Raw genomic sequence first — 17655 nt, 5'->3', positions numbered from 1 at the left:
TTTAAAACTTTTATGGAAATGTCATGTACCGGACAGGTCTCACCCGTCACGAGAGACGCGATAAAACGGTTAATTTACAGAAAAATTTATTACTTTAAAAAAACATAGGTAAAAGTCGTTTGTAGTCGGACACCCATTGTTTATATAAACTGCCAGGCAGAAACCGTAAATCGCAAAAAAAAGTCGTCCTATGATCGGTGGAAGATCGAATTCGTCTTCGATTTTCACGTTTCTCGCTCTCCAGGTAAGAGTCTCGTTACGTTTAATAACGAGGAACCACTCGAAAAACGACCAATAAAAATAGACGAAAGAAAGAACGGAGATTGATATAATCTCCGACAATCGAGGACACCTGGCACTCGGTTAACGTTCCGAATAACCATAACGCCGTGTGTCAACGCACAAAAAAATAAAAAAAAAAAAAACAGTTTCTCGTCTATTGTGCCAACCTGTAACCCGTGCCACTTCGGATTTAGACCGTGTCCCCGACTCCAACAGAGAAAGTCTCCCGTGCCTTACAGACTTATCAACGCCACTGTCCCGAAGCCACCTTCGATCGACCATCGAAGAACTACATCGACGCCCAGAATGTCCAAACGGCTGATTGTCCTAAAGGAAACTATTTCGTACATAGTGTATGTTTATTTTATGTTAAAATAAACGGTTTTTATCAGATACTTGCAGTCTTTTTCTTCCGCCACCATGCACGTACGAATGGAACCTAGGCCATCGCTGACGCGCAACTAACTGATTGCCCCTGGAAGTCGGCTTCTTACAGAAACACAGCTTCCCTATCATCAAATGTCACCGCACGCCACTGGCGATTAAGATTTCAGTCTACCGCTCTGACATCGAATTCGGGCTGTTGAAGAACCCAGGGCGGTCTGTACCTGACGTGTCGAGTTCCGTTCCATGCAGTCCGGCAGCCCACATTGTAGATCTTAAGAAACCAAAAATGGGTAAGATTAAGACAGTTCTCGAAGAACAAAACCAGCTACTATGATGCTTACAAGTATGATGAAACATACGATAAGCACGAAGATCTTTAACGAGTTAGCAATACTGAAATACGAGCGGGATTTGTGCGCAGATAATTTCTTACCACACTAAATTTAACAGAACAATTCATCACAAAACGATTATTGATGCTAATGTGTGAAATTCCATTTAATCGATGCAAGATGTGTGATTACCAGAGCCCCTTCGGCCGCCAATTTAAAGTCTTTTAATCTTTAAAATTGGCGTTTCCACTTCCCGGGACGAGGACCCAGGGGTTGGATTTGTGGGAAGCGAGTGTTCGTGTTGTTTCATTGTGTCGAATTACACGGAACGAGGCGCTTGACATGTAAGTGCGTGAGTGCGAGAATTCGAGTAAAGGTTAAACGGTGTATATCTTCGTGTAAAGTGATGTTGTGTCCGTGTGTGTGTGTGTGTGTGTGTGTGATCGAAGAACGTCTTCGGCATGTCTATAAACAGAAAACAGTAAATTACGATACGAGAATAAGATGTGTTAAAAAATAAAACGAAAGAGTTCTTACCATCGGAGATTTCAGAAAATATTCACTTGTCCACTTGGTCCTCTTCGTGGTAAAGTTGGGGAGGGAGATTCTTCTCCCTCCCAAATGTTCCTATAAAACACAAAGACAGTGAGAAAAGAAGAAGTTGATTCATTTATTACCTAAGGTTAAAATTATTACCTTTGTCAGATAGTCTTTCTTTCCGAACAGTGTTATGAGAAGAGCCTGACCTAGCCTAACCTAACCTAACCTACCCTAACCGGAGGCCCAATCCTCATAACAGCTGTTTGGGAAGAAAGATCGGCCGAATGTCGCGTCCGGTGAGCAAAAGTGTCACGTCCGGGTGGTCACAATCGGGAGTCAAATCCGTTGTCGTCGACCGAGTGTCAAGTTCGGGAGGCAAGTCCGTGTGGGTCACGACCGGGTAAGAGAGGTCACGTCCGGGAAAAGCTGTCGAGTCCGGGTAAAGTGTCGAATCCGGTAAGAAAGTCGCGTCCGGGTGAAGAAGAGGAAACCGAAGAGGATCACCGCCTAGGCCAAGGAAACCGCAGCCGTCCGCAGCAACTAAACCACGGACAGCCCGGTCCCTCAACTTCGGCGGCTCTCTCCTTCGACTCCTCCCCGTTCCGACTTCGGCAAGGCGGTGGCGTCGCCGTCGCGGACGAACGGGCAGAACGCGACCAACCAGAAAATGTCAACTCAGACGAGTTGTCACTTTCAGCATCCTCCACAGCAAGGTCTGTGGCAAGATGACTCCCGAAGATCTTGGCCAAGTGCACTGGACCCAGGGTGTAGCGTCGCATCATCTCGACTCCGGGAGGATGCCACGCCACGCGCACTTGGGGAAGGTCTTCTTCACCCGCTGCCTCTCGCTCGTCGAGCCCCCGCTCCTTCAACGGCACGGAACGACAGACTCGTTCCGCGTCGTCCGAGGAACCCCCTCCTTCCGGCGCCACCGTCTGCCTCTGCCGGAACCGCCTCCAAAGCCGCACCAACGTCTTCATTCTGTAAAAAAGAAAATTTGCAATTAGTCCAGTGAAAACAAAAGCTTAAATTAATATAGACGTAGAAATATAACACCTTAATTTGTTGCTGAGAATAATATATAATTGAAAACACAAACGTTTTCAGCCCGATTAACAGGGCATCATCAGGTCAAAAACAAAATGGAACAGATACGTTCCATGTATAGAATACAAATATTTAAATCAAAATTTAGAACAAAAAAATTTTTAAAATATCCTGACCTAGCCTAATTCCTGACCTAAATCCTGACCCTTTTTTGAGTGGATAAAGGCCCGAACTCCCGAATGGACATGGATGTAAGAAAAGACGTCGTAAGATCCCATTTTCCAATTTTTAAGAAAATTTTATAATTTTAATTGGATTAACCCTGTTTTAAAGAACTTTTTTTAATATTGGATGGCTGAGTAGCCTCTAAAGAAAGGTCCGGTCATCTAAGAGAAAAATTGTTCTAGAACAAAAGAAAAAAATGGAGATCGTCTAGGGAAGTAAAAAATGTTTCCAGAGCGACTATGTCTTAATTTATTAAACAAAAATTTAACATCCGACGTACTTCAAAAAAAAATATCCAAGAGAAACGGAAGAACATATAAAATTAACACAAAATAAAATTGAAAATAAAAAATATCAGAATTAGTTTATTGGAATATTTATATCTTAAATTAATGCTTAAATTCTTCTGAGAAAAGCAAAATGCTCACCGCAGCTGCCTTTTTAAATCTAAAAGATTCGAATCCGAAGCGCAAACGGACGACCATCGAACGATGTGCCGAGATGTCTTCTGGGACCGATTCTCCAAGTAATATTAAATAAATTCTTACGTCTAGGGTCAATATGCATTAAGACTTACCTGAAAAATCTTCAATCTTCTCCGCAAAAGTCCGCAAACCGCAAAAAAACCAACGCAATCCAAGAGCACGAGAAAAGCACGTCCGACCACAACCAGAAACACAATCGAACTGCGAATCGTCATGTGTGACGTTTTTCGAACAAACGTTAAAAGACGCGTCAACAATGTTCGAATTACGTGAAAATTAGAATAAAAAATCAATTTTATTTTTTTTAATTAATTTATAATTTCTTTTTAATTTTGCTTCAATCATTTTCTTGTGTTCGGAATTTGATAAATAAATTATTTTCTGCATTAACATGATGCAGAATGTCCAACGTGGAGATCTTTTTCAATTCTACGTCTCGAGGCTTGACCAACTCCGAAAATCGCCCGAAATTCGTTTGAATAAACATCTTTCTCGTCCATTTTCGGCCATGGCCTGAAATAAATCAAATTCTTAGGATTTCGCCCAGTATTATTTCGCTTTTCGGAAAGATTCCTCGGTCGCCGTCGGGGTTGCGGGTTTCTCGTATTAACGCAACATCAAACTGTATAAAGTTAATATTGAAAATATCGAAAAACCTTTATAATACGGTCGAACGAAAATGAAGTCCGACACAGAGGATGAAATGATTGAGCAAGGGAGAAGTAACCATTCTTTCTCCTCGAATTTCTGGCTTTTTAAAGGATCTCTCCTTTAAATTCTTAATTGGATGGATTAATCAATTTGACACCTCCATTCGTCTTGGTCCGCGAGTGTTGATTTAAATTTGAAACATTCGCTGGTATCTCACCCCGTGATATTTTCTTTTCTGACTGCTAAAAATTTTCCTTTATGTCTTCATTACTTAGTTAATTAGAACGCGACAATTTTGCTTTCGAAGGAATGCTACATTTATTTCCAAGTTTTGTCATGTCTACGAGAGTTAGAATCAAAGCTGAATTTTTCTGATTGAAATTCTAAACATTCCAATCCATTAGTTGGTGTCGACCCCTGACCTCACGTTGCTTACCACACTAAATTTAACTAAGTTAGTTTATAAAAAAAATTAAAAAAACAAGTTTTTCTATTATTGTTTGTATCGTATCAATTTGTATTATGTATCAATTGTAATATTATTTGTATTTTAGAACTAAAATACTGTACATAAATTGTTTATTTTTGTCATTTCCAGTATTTGTTTAAAACTTTTATGGAAACGTGAGGTGCCGGACAGGTCTGACCCGTCACAAAAGACACGAGAAAACGGTTAATTTAGAGGAAAATTTATTAGTTTAAAAAACATAGGTAAAAGTCGTTTGTAGTCGGACACCCATGTTTATATCAAACTGCCAGGCAGAAACTATAAATCGCGGAAGGAAATCGTCTTATGATCGGTGGAAGATCGAATTCGTCTTCGATTTTGACTTTTCTCGCGCTCCAGGTAAGAGTCTCGTTACGTTTAATGACGAGGGACCAACCAGTCGGGAAGCGTGATTGAGGGAGAACGACCAATCAAAATAGACGAAAGAAAGAACGGAGATTGATATAATCCCCGACAATCGAGGACACCTGGCACTCGGTTAACGTTCCGAATAAACAAAACGCCGTGTGTCAACGCACAAAAAAAAAAAAAAAAAACAGTTTCTCGTTTATTGTGCCAACCTGTAACCCGTGCCACTTCGGATTTAGACCGTGTCCCCGACTCCAACAGAGAAAGTCTCCCGTGCCTTACAGACTTATCAACGCCACTGTCCCGAAGCCACCTTCGATCGACCATCGAAGAACTACATCGACGCCCAGAATGTCCAAACGGCTGATTGTCCTAAAGGAAACTATTTCGTACATAGTGTATGTTTATTTTATGTTAAAATAAACGGTTTTTATCAGATACTTGCAGTCGTTTTCTTCCGCCACCATGCACGTACGAATGGAACCTAGGCCATCGCTGACGCGCAACTAACTGATTGCCCCTGGAAGTCGGCTTCTTACAGAAACACAGCTTCCCTATCATCAAATGTCACCGCACGCCACTGCAGTATACACTGTCACATCTCATGTACATGGATGACATAAAACTTTATGCATCCACACAAAAACAACTTTATCAACTCCTACAAGTCACACATTCATACACCAAGGACATACAAATGGAATTTGGCCTAGATAAATGCAAAACACTTCACATAGAAAAAGGAATCCTAAAGAAAGAAGATTTTGCACTTGGAAATGGAGACGTTATTGAATCCATGGAAGAGGGCGAGTTCTACAAGTATTTAGGATTCCAACAGGCCAAACTAACAGAACATACACAAATAAAGCAAAGATTAATTAAAGAATACCAAAGTAGGTTAAATGCTATTCTCAGAACAGAGTTAAATGCAAAACACACAGTTAAAGCAATAAACACATATGTCATTCCAGTACTCAAATATTTTTTTGGAGTTATACATTGGACTCACACAGATCTTGAGCAACTCCAAAGGAAAACAAGAACAACACTTACTAAGCATAAACAACATCATCCTAAATTTGCCACAGAAAGATTAACCCTTCCACGTAAAGATGGCGGACGAGGCCTGATTGACATAGTTAACCTTCACTACAAACAAATACAGTCACTTCGAGAGTTTTTCTACAAGAAACAAGAAACATCACAATTACATAAAGCAGTAACTCTAGCAGATTCAAATAACACACCATTAAACTTACACTCACATCATATGGACACAACACAACATATAAAAGGCATAGACACCATTTTAAGCAATCGTGGGCTCGAAAGGCATTCCATGGCAGGCATCCTTACGACCTGGCCCAGGATTTTGTTGACAAAATTGCGTCAAACAGCTGGTTAGCTCAGGGATGCCTCTTTGGGGAGACGGAAGGATTCATGATCGCCATACAGGATCAGGTCATAAATACTAAAAACTACAGAAAACACATACTCAAAGATGCAACACTCACAAATGACACATGCAGAAAATGTCACATCATGCCAGAAAGTATTCACCACATCACTTCTGGTTGCACAGACAGATTATTTACACAGACATAATCAAGAAGCAAATATAATACACCAATAGCTTGCAAAGAAACACAAATTATTAGACATCCACGAGCCATACTACAAGTACATTCCACAGACAATATTGGAAAACAACATGCACAAAATGTACTACGACAGAGCCATAATCACAGATAAAACGATTTACCACAACAGACCAGACATCACACTCATTGACAAACACAATAAAATCACATACATTATAGCCATATCCATTCCAAACACTCACAATATACAAAACTCATGCACTGAAAAAATTAGCAAGTACACAGAACTCGTGCAGGAAATAAGGCATCTGTGGAGGATGGATATGCTTATTAAAGTTTCTCGTTTCCCGGTCTTTTGCTTGTCCCGGGATTCCGGGATAAAAGTGAACTGTTTCCCGGTATCCCGGGAAATCCCGGAATAGAAGTAATTATTTTTAAGATATACAAAATAGCTCGAAATCAAATGATATAATTACATTTTTATTTTTTAAAGTAATCTAATACGTTCTACAACGTCCAAAATCACATTAATAATGCCGTGTAAGATATATATTAAAAATTATCTTTGAATTACGTAGAAATGTTCACTAATAGAAAAAATGTATTAAAGTTTGCTGGAAATTGCATACAACAACAAAAAAAAAGGACTTTGAATTGAATTCAAAATTTAAAGAAAAAATGAATTTAGATCAAACTTCTAACTTAGAAGGTAATTTTCGTTTTTTAAATAAAACATTATAATAATTTACAATAATATTTTGTAGTATAAGATTTTAAAAAGCAAAGATGGTCAATACTCCGATCACTCAATCTAATTCTTATTTTAGTAATGAAAAGTCTTGCTACCGAGAATGCCCTTTCTGATTCAATTGATGTGGTTGGAATCGTGTTTAATGCATTTAAGAGAAAATAGATGTTATGTGTCTTTTCACCTGTAGCCTGGAAGATTTCTAGTTCGTTTTCGAGATTGTAGTACTTATTTTGCTCTCTAATATTCTTGATTTGTCTACCTTGGCTGTTTTAATAGCGGTATTAAGCTTGTAGCTCGATAATTCGACAGTTCGTTTGTCTTTCATAATCAGGTTTATGAAGAAAAACTTCATACGCGTTTGCATCCTTGCCAATTTGCACAATCTGGCATAATGCATTTATTGAAGCTACTGGGCATGGTTAAAAATTAAGACAGCATAAGCACAATTATTCCAGATATTACAGGTTTTGACAAGTAAAGAATTTTCAGAGTCCTGCCACAAATAAGCTACGCATTGATTATTAACCATTTATAACATGCCATAACAGGGAAAAAATTTTAAAAACTAATAAGTAGGTTTAAAATTAATAAATACGAATTTATTCTGACAGTTTATGAGTTAATTATGCTTTCTATTTGCAAAATTTCCTGAACTTTAACACAAAATAAGAAAAAAGTGAATTTTTAAAAAATTTGCGGGATTTCCCGGGATTTTTCCCGGGTTAAAAAAACGACCGGGATCCCAGGATCCCGTTTGAGAAACCCTAGTGCTTATTGTACCTGTTGTTCTCTCCTCTACAAGTGTCATACCACACACACCACACAAAAGCCTGGGCACATTACAATTGAATAGAAACACATACATCATACTACAGAAGGCCACTATATTGAATACATGTCATATTGTGAGAAAATTCCTGAATACAGACACACACACTGATACACTTCTTTAATTTCTGTTTTGGTTACTATGCCTTGACTTTGGTCCGGGATAGTACACAGCCACCGGTGTTAATCGAGTATATCTCACTTAACCCAACATAATAATAATAATAATAATCAGCGCAGAACCCAAACGGTTAGGAGTTGAAAGTTGAAATTTGGTACACAGTTAGGGTACGTCACGAAAACGCACACTAAGAAGGGATTTTTCGAAATTCCTCCCCACAGGGGAAAGAGACGGGAATAAGCACTTCCATCAACAATGGAAGTGTTACGTAACAATGGAAGTGTCAAGTAACAGTGGAAGTGTCAAGTAACAGTGGAAGTGTCAACAATGGAAGTGTTATGTAACTATGGAAACGAAATTCCATTGTCCATTCTTTTAACAATTCCATTGTTACGTAACAATGGAAGTGTTAGGTAACAATGGAATTGTTAAGAGAAAGCGACGTGCAAGACGCAGATGCAGTTTTTTTTTTGTTTTTGCGGGAAATCGAACATATTTTTAGACCCATCTAGAAATTCTCTAATTAGTCTGGAAACAGGGGATCCCAATTCTTGCATTCTGTGAAAACGGGTAAGGTTGACTATAATGTAATAATCTTAATCTTCACTATCGTTAATTTTGCCCGAGCAACTCCGGGCCCACCCGCTAGTATATATATACGGCTAATTATAGCGATTAAATGCGCTTACATGCGGATAATAGACTTCTATGGAGCGGATCTACCAAAAGTTTCTGTCCAGCTCGCGAGGCGCGTGCTCGACCTAATGACCTATCTCTGGCACTAATCCCGCTGAGAGTTTACAATAATCTACAAATACCTCAATATTCGTTAGTCGAGGGTATGACGTTCGCTCGATCGGAGGGAGAAAGATTCGAAGTAGATTGGCGAGCGTATGGCCAGTCTTCATTTCGTCGACTTGCATGGGCCGGGGCTGTCTGTTAGGATGTCCGCCGAATTAGCTCCTTGTCGTCGTTTACTTCTGGGCACTATGAGAGTCACACGAATGTACAATAGTCCACGAAAGGTTGTACACGAATAAATAACGACAATTATTTATTTTTTTAAGTGGTTAGTAATACACCGGATTCTTTTCGGATTCCAACTCTGAGCGTTACAAAATATCCAAAATTGGAGCAAGAAGTCAAGTAAATACAAATCAAGAAAACCCGTTCCCGACAAATAAGTAAAAGACAGACTTGTAATCTTACAACTAATACTTACACTAAATTATAAACTAAAAGAGGAAAAAAGGTTGACAAAAAAAAGAAGAAAAAAAAAAGGTTTTAGTATGATAGAAGAGGAGGTTATAAAGAATACCCGGGTTTTTCTAGTCTTGATGCTTTTCTGGTGGAGAACCACTATAAATCCTGTTTCCCGATGATCTTTAATTGGATCTCTTCAATGATCCTCCTTATACAAGGGACGTTCGTCTCTCTCTCCTCACGTTAACAGGGTCCTTTCTTTCCTTTGCAGGCCACCTTCGTCTCCCTTTGTCTTTCTAGACGACGAGCAGGAGCACGTCTGCCTTCACCGAAAGTCTGACCCAACAATGTCCCTTCTTATCCGTTATAGCCTCAGGGCCTTCACTTCCCATTGTTAATGTGGTTCTTAGGGTGTGTTCGTAAAATCAAACGAGTTAAACGCGTTAGTAACGAATCGTTCGAAAAGTATTAGTCTCGCTCAGTGCGCATGCTCTGCGGCGATGACATTTCGAACGAAACTCTAACGAAGCTCACGAAGGAGATTTAGTTTACTTCAGTTAAGAAAATGGCGCCCGACGATATCGATGTTTCTAAATCTACTCGAGTGTTTAAATTGTGAATTAAAAGGTGAAATGATTCAAATAACTGTCCATTCGAAGCTATCTAAGAAAACTATTTCGGATAAATCTGCACTAGCAACATTCATATCTTCGATTTTAGAAACAGCTATTTAGTTATAAATGAATCAGTCAAAAAGTCTAACGAAATAAGAATAACGATGATGTCCTTCTCGTTCGACTTTACGAACGTACTATACCCTTAGAAAGGGTTACCCACCCACAGGGAAGGAATGTTAGTCGAAAATTCGAGAAAAAAAGGGGAGAACTAAGATGTAAGAAAACTTAAAACTAAACTTATATCTAAAATATATACAGTAATGTGGCGCATCGCCACAGCACTGACTAATTTCTTCTGAGACATCGCTTTCCTTCCGACTTTGTATGAGACGAACCCCCTGGAACTCCGGTGTCTCCCTCTTTTATGCGTTTGGCCTGGGAAAATGATCATGTGATCGACTGTTGACGTAGTCGAAGGTTTTTAGCGAGGTTGAGGCCGAAGTTTTAAACGCTAAAACGTGTACGTCGGACGTTCAGCGCCGCTTTCCTGTAAGCCTAAAAGTTTGACAATGGTGTTTGGAATCATGCTCGACATCCCAAACGCCATTGTCAAACTTCTAGGCCAGAGATGGCGAACCTATGGCACGTGTTCCCAAAGTGGCACGTAAGAGAAATCATCTGGCACGTAATGTATCATATGATTTCTGTCTTTTTCAATCATTCTTTCTGTTTATCACCTGATCATCTTTCTTTTCAATAAGATTTTTTACATTTATTTGAATTAAAGCGTATGCGTTTAATTTCTTTAAATATCATTATTCGAAGTCTAAGACATTGGCACGCATTAACATCTTTAAAGCTAAGTATGCTTACAATATGGCACGCGGACTCAAAAAGGTTCGCCCTCCCTGTTCTAGGCTTACAGGAAAGCGGCGCTGAACGTCCGACGTACACGTTTTCGCGTTTAAAACTTCGGCCTCAACCTCGTTATTAATTCCCAGAGAGAGAGATGCTTACTTGCAGCTTACTTGCCCCATCCTGCTCTCAGAAGAGGCCTTGGATCCCGGGACTGTTCGACTACAATTGAAGTCTATACTGACGGGTCTAAGACCAATCAGGGTACCGCTTGTGCATTTGTGGTTTATGTATGTAACAATGAAATTCACCATGACACCTTCTTCTTACACCCAGAGTGCTCAGTGTTCCAAGCCGAAGTGTTTGCTGTTTACAAAGCCATCGAATTCTGTAACACAAAGTTTAATAATTGTAATATCTCTATTCTTTCGGATAGCAAGGCTACTGTCCAAGTTCTAACTAATAAGGATACCACTCATCCCATTGCAAGAGAGACTTTGTCTTCTGCCAACCAGTCTAGTAACAAATTTTACATCAAATGGATTAAAGGGCACTGTGGCACTCCGGGCAACGAACGTGCAGACATGCTTGCTCGTACAACAACCATGCTCACGGACATCATTCCGGCATACAATCAACTCCCGGTTTCAAGACTAAAAGAACTCCTGTGGCATCAGACTGTTGCCAGATGGCAAGAAGAATGGGAGCGAACTCCGGAATCGCACATCACTCGACAATTTTTCCCAGACGTCGAAAGACGGCTCAAGTGGAAGTGGCTTCACCCTGAACACCGCAGTTCTCAACTGCTTACAGAGCACGGAAAATTTAACGTCACCTGTATAGGTTTCGGCATAGTGACACTGACTGTTGTCCTATCTGTGGGGTGCGTGACGGGGTTAAACATTATCTCTTATCGTGCCCGATATTGGAAGATATAAGATGCGAACTCAAGATCTACATAGAAGAAGACAACCTGAGTTGGCCATGTAAGCCAGAACACCTTGTGTCAAGCAAAAAGTACTTTTTTCTTTTTCAAAGAATGGTTAAACATTAATCAGAACATCAGAACATTAATACACTAATTATTGTTTTACTGTTTTAGCTTTATTGTATCGCCAAAGACCTTTCATGATCTTCTACTAGCCTACTATGTTCTTTTGTGTTGGTTGCTGCACAAATCTGCGCTGTGCCCTCATTCTGGCCTACGTTCTACGGGCGATTCCATCTGTTTTATCTGAGCTCAGCAGCTCCTATATACTTACTGTGAGTAAGTTGCTGCATAAGATCTGTTCAGTGTTTGTCACCTGGTCCTCTGTTTATACGCGGATTCTGTTTAGGCTGTTTTACGGTCATTATAATTGTCAAAAACATTGACTCATTTACTGATATGTTTTTTTAGTTAATGTATATTTTCGCGTTTTTGTTTTTTTTTTTGTTTTTTTTTATTTTTTTTTATTTCATTATCATTTACATTGTCAGTTCTATTGCTCAGAATGTAACACTACTGTATTCCATGTCTTTCTACCCCGACTGTGCCTAGCGGTGTCGGGAGAAATAAAGTTTATTTTGTCTGTCTGTCTGCAGCTCTCCCTCTTTCACAATCGGATGTTTTCCTCCCTACACCTTGTTGTTAAAATTACCATCGGTTTGTTTACAGAGAAGGTCATTCGATCGGTTTTGGTGCGATACTTTTTTCTCACGATCCGATAAGAAATTAAGTTACAAATTCCGTAAATTTACGCGAATACAAGCTCATGCTCGCGCTCAGGCCTGCGGCTCACACAAGGCATCTATTTTGCATTATACCCCGTATCTCAGAAATGGATAAACCAAAAATTTTGAAATTTGATACGGTTATTTCTATATATGGGGCGTTTGTGCTATTAAATTTCTAATGTTATAAGTCAAGCGAAAAGGGATTAGTGAGTTGTGTCTCGATTGGAGTTACCTTTAATGGAAATTTATTCGTTATTGCAGTTACATTTATTTAAAATTCACCTCTATCCAAAAACGGTTTTTGCCTTTTATAATTTTTTAAATAAAATTCCATAACAAATGGCGCCATACATAATTTTATCTTTTAAATCTCTTTTCTTTTAAAAATAGAGAAATTTCTTGAAATTTTGACAAAATATTTGACGTTATTATATTTTACATATTTATTGTACTTTTATTTGTAGAATGTAAGCGATCCACTTATGATTAACATCTGCTTGAATTTTTTAATGCGCGTTTCTTTCTTTCTTTTAATATTTACATTTAAAATATGAAAATACATGTAGAAAACAGAAAATATATTAATTCTAAGAAATCGAAACAAAACATATAAGCTTATTTTTCAAATCGTTTTTATTTTTAATATTTATGACAATAGTTGATAATTTTCCTTGTTTTGGGGAAAGTTCGTCACTGGAAAAAATTAATAAATTATTAAAAATAAAATTCCAAAAATATTTTGTAAAATATCATTCATAAAAGCTATATCTTACCCCTATGGAATTATATTTAAGTTGTAACGAAGAATATACTAATATGACTTATATACCATATATTATAAACATTTGAATTTTATTATCCAATATATTCTAGTTAGAAAGATCGTTAAATATTTTAATATTTTTCCTAAATAAATTTAATACATTTAGTAAAAATATAAACCTAAAACAATTTTCAAACTGTATACCCGATGTCAAGTATGACGAATCTTTCTGAAAATTCGTGTCAATGAAGGGATGTTTATCTTTATAAATTATTTATGTATTCAGGCTTTCGGAATTTAGAGGAATATGTTCAGAGAATCCAAGTAAATTTATTTTAATTATAATATAAACAAACCGGGGAGGAAAGAATTATGATAAACCGAACTGAATATAAAATTATAATAAAAATTGAGATCAAATCGTACGTCATTTAATTCATCTTCTTAAATTTTTTTATCATTTGAAATATAACGCCTAATGAATATTTGGTTTGTTTGTATGGAAGTGTTATGAATCCTGAGATATAGTGTTGTTCTCCAGTGCTGCATAGTGTTTTGAAAGAATGCAATGAGTGATGGATGTATTTTGTACATGTGTAGGATATGTAGCAGCCAACTGTGTGGAACACTGTCGAATGCTTTTCTGTAGTCTATATATGCCATGTGTATGTTTCTGTGTTGTTTGTGTGCTTGCCGTAGAATGGCTGAATCTATGAGTAACTGTTCTTTGCATCCCCTGTGGTTTCTACGGCAACCTTTTTGTTGTTCCATAAGAATGTCGTGTTCTTCAACATGTTTGTATATTTTGTTTGCAATACAGGATGACAATAATTTGTAGAGTGTTGGGACACATGTAATTGGTCTGTATTGTGTGGGGTCTGTGGTATTGTTGTTTTTAGGTTTCATGTAGGTGATGCTCTGAGTAAGAAAATTTGGCATGTCTAGTGGATTGATGATGATGTGTGCTAGGTGTTTAGCTAGTTCCTGGTGCAGTGATGTAAACTTTTTGTACCAGAAATTGTGAATGTTGTCTACACCAGGTGTCTTCCGGTTGTGTGTTCTATTCACAGCGTAGCAGATGTCGTGTGTGTTTATTTCAGCACAGGGCATAGTTGGTATGTTATGCAAGTTTTTGTTCTCCTCAATCCAGTCTGCAACAGCATTGTGTGTAACATCACTAGGGCCAAAGAGAGGACCAATAAGTTGTGAGTTCTTCTTCTGTTGGTGTGCCACTTTGCTGTGTATCAGTGTTTGTTTAATTTGTCTGTAAAAGTGTTTTTCGTTGTTTGTAAATAATTTATTTTGTTGTTTTCGTAGTGTACGTGTTTTGTATCGCTTGAGTCTACGTGCTTTGGCTGCGAGTTTTTGTTTTAGTGTATCGGTGTATTCTGTAATGTGTGTGTTGTGATGTTCTTGTTTTGATTTTGTGATGTGTGTGATTTTGTTTGTGGTGTGTGTTTCGATTTTCTTGAAAATATTTTTGAGTTGTTTCTTTAATTTGGGTGTTATGTTGTTTTAAGTGTATTGTGTCAGCCTGCCTAGTTGCTGTCTAATGTCATTTATTTGTGTTTCTATTCTTCTCTGCCAGGCAGGCTTGTGATATAATTGTGTTCTGTGTGTATCTGTCAGCGATTGTATTTTCAGTCCATGGTGTGTCACTACTGTAACTGCCCCAGCATAAACTAATATATGAATATCTGAGAGTGTAGAAATTAAATGGATGTAGTGTGGCAGTAAGCGAGTGTTTACATAATTTAGTGTTTTTCCTACTTCCTTTGACGTGTTGATTTTTGGTATTCGTGGTCGTTGTGTGGGATCTGTACCTGTATATTTAGTGAGTGTTTCCTGAAATATAAGTGAGAGCGTATTAACTACATCTATGTCTATGTTATCAGTGATGGATGAGGAAGTGTCTGTAGTATCATTAGTGGTAATTGTTGTATGTGTGTTATTATCAATGCTTGTTGCTGGATTATCCTGACAGGTTACGTGATCTTCATTAATGTTAGATGTTTCTGTCTGTTGATGTATTTGATCAGCAACCTGTTGTTTGATAAGTTCAAGTGTTGTTTGTGGAATAAGGTTGTTGTGTATAATTGTTCTTTTTTGATCAACAACTCTTTGTTCGGTGACAGTGAGATGAGGATACTGTTGTGTGAATCTATGGTGTAGTTGTTGTCTGTATGCTGTCATGTTTGTTTCGAGTTTTGTGATGGTGTAGTAAGTACGGATGATAAACTCATTCATTTCTACTGTCCATTTCATCCGTTGACGTGGTTTTCCAGCCTTTGTGGTCTGTGGATGCATTGCCACAGAAACACCAAGGCTAGGCTGGTTCCTCACATCTGAGGGCATTGCAGTAGCCATACTTGGGCCAGTGCTGCTTTCGCCACCGGTAACCAAGGGAGACTGTGGCCTGTTTTTCGAACGTGAGCCTCTGCCTAATCCACGAACGCGGACCTTGTTAACCCAGGCGAGGTCCGAACTGGTATCACACTTAGAACTGGTTACTACCATGAAAAATATCTTTACAGCATGTGGATGTGGTCACTCAGCTTCATTTTTCCCCATAGACCAGTGTTTTTCAACCCCGGTTGAAAAACACTGGTCTATGGGGAGAAATGAAGTTCACTTCAATCGGGCCGCGGCACCACGATTGGGGTGTCGCTTAAGTGTAGTTCAAGATAACTCATTGTCAGTATTTCGACAAAATTCAATGGACTTAAACACTATTTTTGCATTAAAATGCTACTTCAAACTGTTAATTTTTTAAATTTTTTGTCCCGAGAAGGGAGTCCTCTCTCTGGACCCCACTCCAGCGTTGCGCATAATATTCGTTTTCGCAAAAAGTTCATCTGCCCCCATTAGCCCCCCTTATTCAGATTTTAGATCCGCCGCCGGTGAAGGGTGCCACGATTTTTTATTCTTCAATTAGGGGTGCCACTCAATGAAAAAGTTGAAAAACTGCCATAGACCATACTGTCATAGGTGTTCCTACCAGGAGCTTGTGCTCCAGCCTGCATTGCTCTATTGTTCAGTAAAATTACTGTGCTCTCCACCACGACTAGGTGGTGACCACGGGAGAGTTGTTGCTGTTGTTGTTGTTGTTGTAAAAACAATTCAAGTCTAAATAATAATAAAAAACGAAAAAAATATATTTATATATTTACCTGTTAATAATTCGATATAACTAGTAACGAGCTGAACCATAACCCCTATAACCACCATAACCACCATAACCACCATAACCATCATTGGGCTTAAAATTTAAAAAAAAAAAAAAAAAAAAAAAAATTATTGAATATGTGACATTCAAGTATAATATTACAAAATATGTTAAAACTGATAAGAATTATTTAATATCTTTTAGTAGTAAATGATGCATGAAGTTTGGATAAAGGTAAATATGTCTCAACTTAAACCGTGATTTGAATTGCAAGAAATTACTTTCATATTGAATTCTTTGTTTTTACTTTTTAACTCGCTGCCCTCTGGGACTAAAGACACTGTTTCCTTGCCGATCGTAAGTTCGACCAGGCCTGAAATGGACCATTTTGGTGAGGGACTGCGCCCGACACAGTCAGATCAGATTGCTCATGGAAATTTTCTGAGGCTTCTGACCTGGACTCGAACTCGAGTCATAAGACTGGCAGTCTGTCCTTGTCCACTGCTTAAGGCATTCATTTTAGTTTCTCGAAAGTAAGAGATTAAAGAATTTTTACATAAAGTAACTAATAATAACTAACTGTATTGAATATCTTCAGTTATTATTAATCATTGAATATATTTTAATTATATTATATAAAGAATATATTTTTAAAATGTTTTCTCAAATTTCGTACATGACAAAATTTCAATTAATCGGTTCAATTTTACATAAATTATTCGCTTTTTATAATGTAAAATGAAATAAAATATCGTAATTTAAAATAATTAATACGATAAATGCTATTCTCATTGATCGAATGAATGATTCTGGCTTATGACCTGATAAAGATGATATATTTTAACATGTTAAAGTAAGAATAACTAATTGCAGTAAAAGTTTAGTAAAAAGCTTAAGAATCGTTTATGTATATTTCACCTGAAAAGTTTCTATCTATAATAATATATACACAACGCTAATGAAAGCCTAATATCACTTTTAATTAGAAACAAATAATTTTATGTCATTTAATTAATAAACAAAACTTAATAATTACTATACGTTCGTTTGTAGTACGGGTTACTTCACGTCGTTCAGTTGTAATGACTCTTTCATTTCGACCACGTCCATCATCATAACCAAGTCGATCATCATATCTCACTGGCTGAAAATGGAATAAAAAGGAAATTATGAATTATAAAAGAATTTCTTTCTAAAATAATTTAAATATTACTGAAAAAATTGTCTTA

The 17655-nt window shown here is 37.8% G+C and overlaps 1 long non-coding RNA gene across 1 annotated transcript; it reads right to left on the bottom strand.

The window, feature by feature from the left end:
- Positions 1-13112: 13112 nt before the first annotated feature.
- LOC136982697 (uncharacterized) lies at positions 13113-16507 on the bottom strand. The gene is made up of 2 exons (XR_010881922.1): positions 16431-16507; positions 13113-13190 (listed from the first exon to the last, which is right to left on the bottom strand). It is a non-coding gene; the product is annotated as an uncharacterized lncRNA (long non-coding RNA).
- Positions 16508-17655: the final 1148 nt, after the last annotated feature.

Source organism: Centruroides vittatus, unplaced genomic scaffold, assembly GCF_030686945.1.
Source record: "Centruroides vittatus isolate TY-2023 unplaced genomic scaffold, ASM3068694v2 contig_862, whole genome shotgun sequence".
In the NCBI taxonomy this organism is placed as follows: Eukaryota; Metazoa; Arthropoda; class Arachnida; order Scorpiones; family Buthidae; genus Centruroides; species Centruroides vittatus.
Note: the sequence above shows the minus strand (reverse complement) of the source record. Positions and strands in the feature narration are given on the sequence as shown.